This window comes from Sminthopsis crassicaudata, chromosome 1, assembly GCF_048593235.1.
Source record: "Sminthopsis crassicaudata isolate SCR6 chromosome 1, ASM4859323v1, whole genome shotgun sequence".
Taxonomy (NCBI): Eukaryota; Metazoa; Chordata; class Mammalia; order Dasyuromorphia; family Dasyuridae; genus Sminthopsis; species Sminthopsis crassicaudata.
In genome coordinates, this window is record NC_133617.1 from 242250992 (window position 1) to 242260731 (window position 9740).

Genomic DNA, 9740 nt, shown 5'->3' on the forward strand with positions numbered 1-9740 from the left:
AATTTCATGTTCAGAAGAATGACCAAAAAAGAAAAAGATTTAATTTAAACGTAATTGACTTAAATTATGATCAATAAACAAGCAATGTTTAGATACCATATTAAAAGTCATCGAATTGTCCATAATTCCTAGAATCAGAGGGCAAAGGAACCACAGAAAGAATCCTTCAGTCACCTCTTAAAAGAAACTATCTAGTTGAAAACTCCTTGAAGTATTACAGGAAAAGTCTGGAGCCTCCAGGTCAAAAAAAAAATCTGTAAATGGCTAAAAAGGAAGAATTCAAGGACCAAGAAACCATACTTGCTCTCACTACCACTCCTTGAATTCACCTCAAAAATCATGCTTGACTAGCAAAATTCATGAAGATTAAAGGCACAACAATTTACTGGCTGAGAATAACCTCGACGACCACCAGAGCAGATTTGTCCTGAGGGGTTGGAGCAGACCAATGGCAGGAAGAGTGATAGGAAAGTCTGGCATCCTGAGAGGACCAGGAATGGAGGTAGCTACTGTGTCTAGAAAAGTAGTGGAAATGGCTCTGCTATCAGCTGACTGTTTTGCCTTGGTTGTAAACAGTGGACCAGCAGAGAGATTAGAGCCAGAGGTATAGGGTAATCTAAAAATGCCAGAACCTAACAGGATTTGGTGTTACACCCCAAAACAATTTCAAAAGTGACTCAGCATAGACCAGCACAATTGTGCAGGTGCATTCTGAAGTAAGGCCAGGACAGTTGCAAATCTGCACAGCAGCAGGGCATAGCTTGGGGCAGACTCTAATCAGCACAGTGGGGAGGTTTGGCCTAGGGTAATAGAACTTCCCCAGCATGACTGTGATTTCTTGGGCAGAGCCACTTCCAGTACCTTCAGGAATATTCACTGGGCAACTGCTAATACCAACAGCCCCACAGCTGGCTTTGGCTTGGAATAGTGACACTTTCACTGCTCAGCCTCTTGCATCAGGGCAGCAGTTAATCTGCATAGCAGGGTTCTTTGCAGGATGCCCCCCCCCCCAGCTTGGACTTGCAGCCCAGAGTCATTTCTGTTGGGGAACTATTTCCCAGAGCACTCCAGTACCTGGCCACTCTTTGTAGCTGGTTGGCAGATTGTCCATACACCTATCCCTGTTCTGCAGAGTAAGCTGGTAATCTGTGGGCCCTGAAGGCAGACTCTACAGGCTTTAAAAATGAGTTAAAAAATCAAAAGGATGATCAATAGCTTCTATACAGAAAGAGAGCAGGTTTTCAACCCTAAGGACAAATAGAAGACAGTCTCCAGATAATTGTTGGTCCCCAACATAAATGGCTCTCCTAGAAGAGACTATTAAAAACCTTAAAAGAGAGCTAGAATAAAAATGGGGAAATGAAAGAGAAGCTATGCAAAAGAGTAACAATTTCCTGAAATGTGAATTGGAAAAGATAAAAAAAAAAAGTCCCAGGAAGTGCAATGAAACAGAATTTGTGAATTGGAAAAGATAAAAACCTCCCAGGAAAGTAGGATTTGTGAATTAGTAAAAAAAAAAAAAAAAAAAAAAAAAGGGAAATGGAAAGAAAAATTCCATAGCACAAAACAACTCATTAAAAATTCAATTGAATGTGTACAAAAAGAAGTAAAAAAAAGCTAATGAAGAAAATAATTCATCAAAATTCACAACTGAACAAATAGATTCATTGAGACACCAAGAATCAGTCAAGCAAAATTAAAAAAAAAAAAAATGAAAAATAGAAAGAAACATTTTAATGGTTAAATATTTATATCTACTTGAAAAATCAACAAATCTGGAAAATAGATCCAGGAAAGATAATCTAAGGATTATTGGACTTCCAAAAAATTATGATGAAAAAAAGAGCCTAGATTCTATATTATAGGAAATCATCAAAGAGAACTGCCCAGAGGTAACATAACCAGAAGGTAAAATAAGCATTGAAAGAATTTATTGAACACCTTCTGAAAAAGACTAAAACAAAACAAAACAATACAAAACAAAACAAAACAAAAAAACCAAACCAAACCAAACCAAAACAAAACAAAACAAAACAAAACAAAAAAAAAAAAAAAAAAAAAAAAAAAAAAGACTCCATAGAATATTGCAGCCAAATTTCAGAACCATCAGACTAAGGTAAAAGTATTACAAGCAGCCAGGAAAAAACAATACAAAATCCAAGGTGCTACAATAAGGGTCACTCACGATCTGGCTCCCTCTACATTAAAGGATCAAAGTGCCTAGAATCTGATATTCAAAAATGCAAAAGAACTTGGAATTCAGCCAAGAATGAACTACCCAGCTAAGCTGAGTGTTTTTTTCCATGGAAAAAGATGGACATTTAATGAAACAGAGGAATTCAATTTGTTGCTAAGGAAAAAAACAGATCTAAACAAAAATATTTAATCTCCAAACATTGGACTCAAGAGAAACAGAAAAAGGTAAAAATAACTCTTGAGAACTATATTTCTGTTGTGGATATACATAAAGACTACATGTATAATATGATTTTACTGATATAACACAAAAAAGGAATTAGAAATGGAAAGGGAATAGTGTTAGAATAAGGGAAAAGGAGAGATAAAAAGAAGGAAATTACATCCCATGAAGAGGCAAAGAAAATCTGTCTTATCTGAGAGAATTAGAGAGGGGGAGGAACATTGTGTGACTCTTACTCTCATCAGAGTTGGCTCAAAGAGAAAATAATTGACATATTTGTTTTACAGAGAATTCTCTCTCACCTCATTAAAAAGTGGGAGAAGACATGGGAAAAAGGAAAAGATTAATAAGGGAAGGGTACAAGAAAGGGGAAGGGATTTAAAGGGAGGAGGGACGGATACTAAAGAGGGATGGCTGTGTGACACAAGTGGGGCCCATAAGTTTAATACTGGGGAAGGGTTTTAAGGGGGATAAGGAACAAAAAAAAGCATAATCTGGGGATAATATGATGGCAAGAAATACAGAATTAGTAATTTTAACTGTAAATGTGAATGGGATGAACTCTCCCATTAAGTGAAGGCAGATAGCAGACTGGATCAAAAGTCAAAACCCTACAATATGTTGTTTAAAGGAAACACATTTAAAGCAGGGAGATCCATACAGAGTATAGGTAAAAGGCTGGAGCAGAATCTATCATGGTTCTTGAACTCAAAAAAGCAGGAGTAGCCATTCTTATCTCAGATCAAGCAAAAGCAAAAATTGATCTAATTAAAAGAGATAAGGAAGAAAACTATATATTAAAAAAGTACCATAGACAATGAAGCAATATCAATACTAAACATATATACACTAAATGGTATAGCATCTAACTTCCTAAAGAAAAAGTTAAGAGAGTTGCAAAAAGAAATAGACAGCAAAACTATAATAGTGGGAGATCTCAACCTTGCATTCTTGGAATTAGATAAATCAAACCACAAAACAAAAAAGAAAATTAAAGAGGTAAATAGGATATTAGATACAGTAAGTATGATAGATCTTTGGAGAAAACTGAATGGTGATAGAAAGGAATATACTTTCTTCTCAGCAGTTCATGGAGTCTTTAAAAAAAATTGACCATATATTAGGACATAAAAACCTCAAAATTAAATGTAGTAAGGCAGAAAGAGTGAATGCTTTCTTTTCAGATCACAATGCAATAAAAACAACATTCAACAAAAAGTTAGGGGTCAATAGACCAAAATGTAATTGGAAACTAAATAATCTCAACTTAAAGAATGATTGGGGTAAACAGCAAATTATAGACACATAATTTCATGCAAGATAAGGTTGTAAACTGAGAAAGAAAACTATAGACCAATCTCTTTAATGAATATTGATGCTAAAATCTTAAATAAGATATTAGCAAAAAGTCTACAGAAAATCATCCCCAGGATAATGCACCATGATCAAGTAGGATTTATACCAGGAATGCAGGGATGCTTCAATATTAGGGAAAGTATCAGTATAATTGGACATATTAACAACCAAATTAAGAAAAATCCTATAATAATCTCAATAGGTGCAGAAAAAGCATTTGATAAAATCCAACATCCATTCCTATTAAAAACACTTGAGAGTATAGAAATAAATGGACTGTCTTTAAAATTATCAGTAGCATCTATTTAAAACCATCAGTAAGCATCATATGTAGTGAGGGTAAATTTGAACCATTCCCAGTAAGATCAGAAGTAAAAAAAAGGTTACCCAATATCACCATTACTATTCAATTTTGTATTAGAAATGCTAGCTTTGGCAATAAGAGATGAGAAATAAATGAAAGGAATTAGAATAGATAATGAGGAAACCAAACTATCACTCTTTTCAGATGATATGATGGTATACTTAGAGAACCCCAGGTAAAAAGCTAATAGAAATAATCCACACCTTTAGCAAAGTTGCAGGATACAAAATAAACCCACATAAATCATCAGTATTCTTATATATCACTAAAAAAATCCAATAATTAGAGCTACAAAGAGAAATTCCATTTAAAGTAATTACTGATAGAGAAGGAACACTGGGAATTGAATGTAAACTGTTTACACTACTGTGTTTCTACCCAGGTTACTTATACCTTCGGAATCCAATTCTAACCATGCAACAAGAAAATTGGATTCCCTACATATAATGTATCTAGGTTATACTGTAACATATTTAATATGTATGGGACTGCCTGTCATCTAGGGGAGGAAGTAGAGGGAGGGAGAGGAAAATTTGGAAAAAATGAAAATAAGGGATAATGTTGTAAAAAAAATTACTCATGCATATGTACTGTCAAAAATTATAATTATAAAATTAATTTTAAAAAAGTAACTACTGATAGTATAATATCTGCCAAGGGAAAATCAGAAAGTATATGAGCAAAACAACAAAACACTTTCCACACAATTGAAGTCGTATCTAAACAATTGGAAAAATATTTAATTCTCTTGGATTGGGCGAGCAAATATAATAAAGATGGCAATACTACATAAAATAATCTTTTTATTTACCACTATACCAATCAGACTCCCCAAAAAACTATTTTTGGCGTAGAAAAAATAACAGCAAAGTTCATATGGAAAAACAAAAGATCAAGAATTTCAAGGGAATTAATGAAAAAAAAAATCAAATGAAGGTGGCCTAGCTGTACTGGATCTAAAATTATATTATACAGCAGTGGTTACCAAAATGATTTGGTATTGGCTAAGAAATATATTAGTTGATCAGTGGAATAGGTTAGGTTCAAAGGAAAAAAAACAGCCCATGCCTTTAATAATATAGGGTTTGACAAACCCAAAGACCCCAACTTTTGGGATAAGAACTCACTGCTTGACAAAAATTGCTGGGGAAATTGGAAATTAGTATGGCAGGAACTAGGCATTGACTCACACTTAATACCATACACCAAGCTCAGGTCAAAATGGGTTCATGACCTAGGGATAAATAATGAGATTATAAATAAATTGGAAGAGTATAGAATAGTTTAACCCTAAGACCTGTGTAAAAGGAAAGAATTCATGACCAAAGAAGATCTAGAGGTCATTATTGATTACAAAATAGAAAAATTTGATTACATCAAATTAAAAAGTTTTTGTACAAACAAAACTAATGCAGACAAGATTAGAAGGGAAGTAATAAACTGCGAAAACATTTTTACAATCACAGGTTCTGATAAAGGCCTCATTTCCAAAATATATAGAGAACTAACTCTAATTTATAAGAAATTAAACCATTCTCCAATTGATAAATGATCAAAGGATATGAATTATCAGATGAAGAAATTGACACTATTTCTAATCATTATTAATGAGAGAAATGAAAATTAAGACAACTCTGAAATACCACTGCACACCTGTCAGATTGGCTAGAATGATAGGGAAATATAATGCAGAGTGTTGGAGGGGATGTGGGAAAATTAGGACACTGATACATTGTTAGTGGAATTGTGAATACATCTAGCCATTCTAGAGAGCAATTTGGAACTATGCTCAAAGAATTATCAAACTGTGCATACCCTTTGATCCAGCAGCATTACTATTGGGCTTATATCCCAAAGAAATTTTAAAGAAGAGAAAGGTACCTGTATGTCCATGAATGTTTGTGGCAGCACTCTTTTTAGTGTCCAGAAACTGGAAAATGAGTGGATGCCCATCCATTGGAGAATGGCTGAATAATTTGTGGTACATGAATATTATGGAATATTATTGTCCTGTAAGAAATGACCAATAGGATGATTTCAGAAAGGCGTGGAGAGACTTACATGTACTGCTGCTGAGTGAAATTAACAGGACCAGGAGATCATTATATATTTCAGCAACAATACTATATGATGATCAAATCTGCTGGACAAGGCCCATTCCAACAAGATGAGCCAAAGCAGTTCCAAGAGAGCAGTAATGAACTGAACCAGCTGCACCTAGTGAAAGAACTCTGGGAGTTGACTATGAACCACTACATAGGATTCCCATTCCTATATTTTTGTCTGCCTAAATTTTTTACTTCCTTCAAAGGCTAATTGCACACTGTTTCAAAGTCTGATTCTTTTTGTACAGCAAAATAACTGCTTGGACATGTATACATATATTGTATTTAACTTATACTTTCACATATTTCACATGTATTGGTTAACCTGACATCTGGGGAAAGGGGTAGGGGAAAGGAGGGGAAAAGTTAAAACAAAAGGTTTTGCAATTGTCAATGGTGGAAAATTACCTATGCATAAAATTTTTGTAAAAAGAAAAAAAAAACAAAAACAAATTTTCAATGAGACAAATAGAAAATAATTGAAAAAGGAAACTCTCTAGAATGAAGATGGATTGGGATGGATTTTTATCATTCTCCAAGGAAGAAAGAGAAGTCAGGATGTAGAAATGAGTAGATGAGAATTTCAGGCATATGGAACAGCTCTGAAAATACTCACAGTTGAGAGAATTGGCAGATAGAATATTTCATTCTTGAAACAGCAATTAGATCAGTGTCATTGTATCGAAGAGAACTGTAAGTTATAAGGATATAGAAAAGAGATAGGCACTGAATGCCAGCGGATTTTATACTTGTTCTGGAGGTGTTAGGAAGTTACTGGTATTTATTGAAATGGGAGTTGGCATGATCCAACTGGTGTTTTAGGAAAATCAATTTAGTGCATAAATGAAGAATGCATAGGAGTGAAGAGACGCTTGAGGCACCAGCCCCATGAGCAGTGTATTGCAATAATCAAAGCATAGGAAGATGATGGCTTAAAGTGATAGCAGTGTCAGAATAGAGGAGGAACAATTGACATCTGTTTAAAAAGTGAAATTAACAGTAGTTGGTAAACCATTTTAAATGAGTGCATGGGTAATAGTAGCCAAGCCTTAAGAGAGTTGGAGAGGCACAGAAGTATATTAGGGATTGAGAGGCAGAAGTGTAGCATCTCATGTGCAGTCATCTGTCTGTTAGTACCTTTGGGGTCAAGACCATGAAAGCCTGCAGTAATCAGGCATTGGCAATAGTTCAAGACAAAAGAACCTTTATTGAGTTGAGAAATATCTGTCATAGATATTGAATGATCTAATTTCTCATCATAATATACTAAGCACCGTTCAAATGTTTATCAGTAAAGAGCAACTGCCACATCTACTTCTATAAGGCTCTCCAGAGGAAAGTAAAAATGTTCACTGTCCTGGGTTGAAGCAAACAACTTTACAAAGACAAAGAGTTTAACTCATTGTTCTGGGAGCTGAATGCTTCTGATGACTGAGGGATAGATAGCGTTTGAATAACATTCCTTAGCTTTGCCAACACAGGACAATATATAGGAAAAGTTTAAACTTGCAATATTCGATGAGGTAGATGCCATGACATAGGATGCTCAGAATGTCTTAAGAAAAGTAACTGAGAAATTTACAGAGAATAACAGGCTTTGCCTCATCTGTATTTATCTGTCAAAGATCATTCCATCCCTGCAGTCTCTATGTAGCCCTTTGATTCCTCTGTAACATGTCAAAGAATATGAAAATTTTGATATGTCATGATGGAATGAAAGTACTTTTCTCTAGTGGTGATATGCAAAGGTGCACGATTATTTTGCAGAGAATAAATATGGTTTTTGTTAAAGTGACAGACAAGATTGTGTATACTGCACAAGATACACATTCAAGTCTGCCATCTCCAACATTCTTCATTGGATACTGAGCCAGGCCTTTAGTATATACTACAGAACTTTCACAGAACTGAAAACTTGAAGAATTGGCAATGCATGATATTTTGAGAGAGATACACTTACTTGCATATTAAGTTGACTTTCTGCCTTGGTATTGGCAAATGGGAAAAAAGTCAGCTAAGTTCCATCATTGTTGCTTTGAAAGTCACCTGACATGTAATTTCAGCAGAAGCCTGAATCCCAGGAACTTTAATAAAAGTAATTTTTAAGCTTCGAGGAATGATTAAAAAAAAGAAAAGACAAAGGAAGAAAAGAAAAGGAAAGGAAAGAAAAGCCAAGATAAAAAAAAGACTCATTTCTTACTCTTGGGGTGAATCAGTAGACCCAGGCATGGACATGTTAATATGGAAATATTAATTTTTCACATTTGAGTCATAAGGAATTAAAAGATATTTAGGTGTTACATTTGCTGCACTATTTAGAGTAGGAAGGCATTTTTTAAAATGTTTCATGGACTAACTAATATTTCTACTATAGTGAAAGTATTTTTGCCCTCCTGGTATTCTAATAGAAGGAAACTAGTGTGTATACTCTGAAAATGAGCCAGAGAATAATAATGTTTGTGCTTTCATGTAATCTGTGATAATTTCTATTTTTTTTGTTTTGTTTTATTTTATTTTAGTTTTGTTTTAATAGTTTTTATTTACCAGATATATGCATGGGTAATTTAACAGCATTGACATTTGCCAAAGCTTTTGTTCCAATTTTTCCCCTCCTTCTCCCTCCCCGCAGATGGAAGGTTGACCTTTTGTTATTCAATATGAACTTTACTGTTATTTTTTCTGGCTCATTAAAATAGTTTTTTGGGGAGTCTGATTGGTATAGTGCTAAATAAATAGATTAGTTCAGGCATTATTGTCATCTTTATTATATTTGCTCACCCTATCCAATAAAATTTAATATTTTTCCAATTGGTTAGATCAGACTTAATTTGTGGGGAAAGTGTTTTGTAGTTTTGCTCATATAGTTTCTGATTTTCCCTTGGAAGATAGATTCCTAAATATTTTATATTATTGGTAGTTACTTTAAATGGAATTTCTCTTTGTAACTCTAACTGTTGGATTTTTTTAGTGACATATTATTAGGATTACAAGGTGATAACTCAGGTTGTCTGGGTAATTCTTTAGCTCAGAATTCACACCTTTGGTTGGGGCCTTTAGGGGGAGTTTACACCTTTAGACTTCTAAAAAGGAGTTTACACCTTTAAAAGGAGTAAGTTCATTGGCTGTAGGAGTTCTTACAAGCCCCGTTGAGTTCTCACTAGCCCAATCTCTGCTAGGATAAAAGAGGGCAACATTGGGTCTCAGGGGTCTAGTCTGACTGGGATTGAGTTTAGAAGGAAGTCTGGAAAGAGAGAGTATGGATAGAGTCTGGATTGGGGAAGGACAAGAGCTGGAGGAGATTCAGAGCCAGGATTCAAGAAGAAGAGGATTCGAGATTCTACCTTCACTCTGGCTGGAGGCTCCAGAAGCCTCTCAAGAAATTTGCTCACAGAGGAAAAGATTATATAGAAAAAAAAAAAAAAAAAAAAAAAAAAAAAAAAAAAAAAAAAAAAAACCTCCTCCCAGAAAAGGATTACAACTGAGAGACAACAGGACC

At 34.6% G+C, this 9740-nt stretch overlaps 1 pseudogene; it reads left to right on the plus strand.

Annotated features, from left to right (window-relative positions):
* Positions 1 to 448: 448 nt before the first annotated feature.
* Positions 449 to 8318, plus strand: LOC141549645 (replication factor C subunit 5 pseudogene; annotated as a pseudogene).
* Positions 8319 to 9740: the final 1422 nt, after the last annotated feature.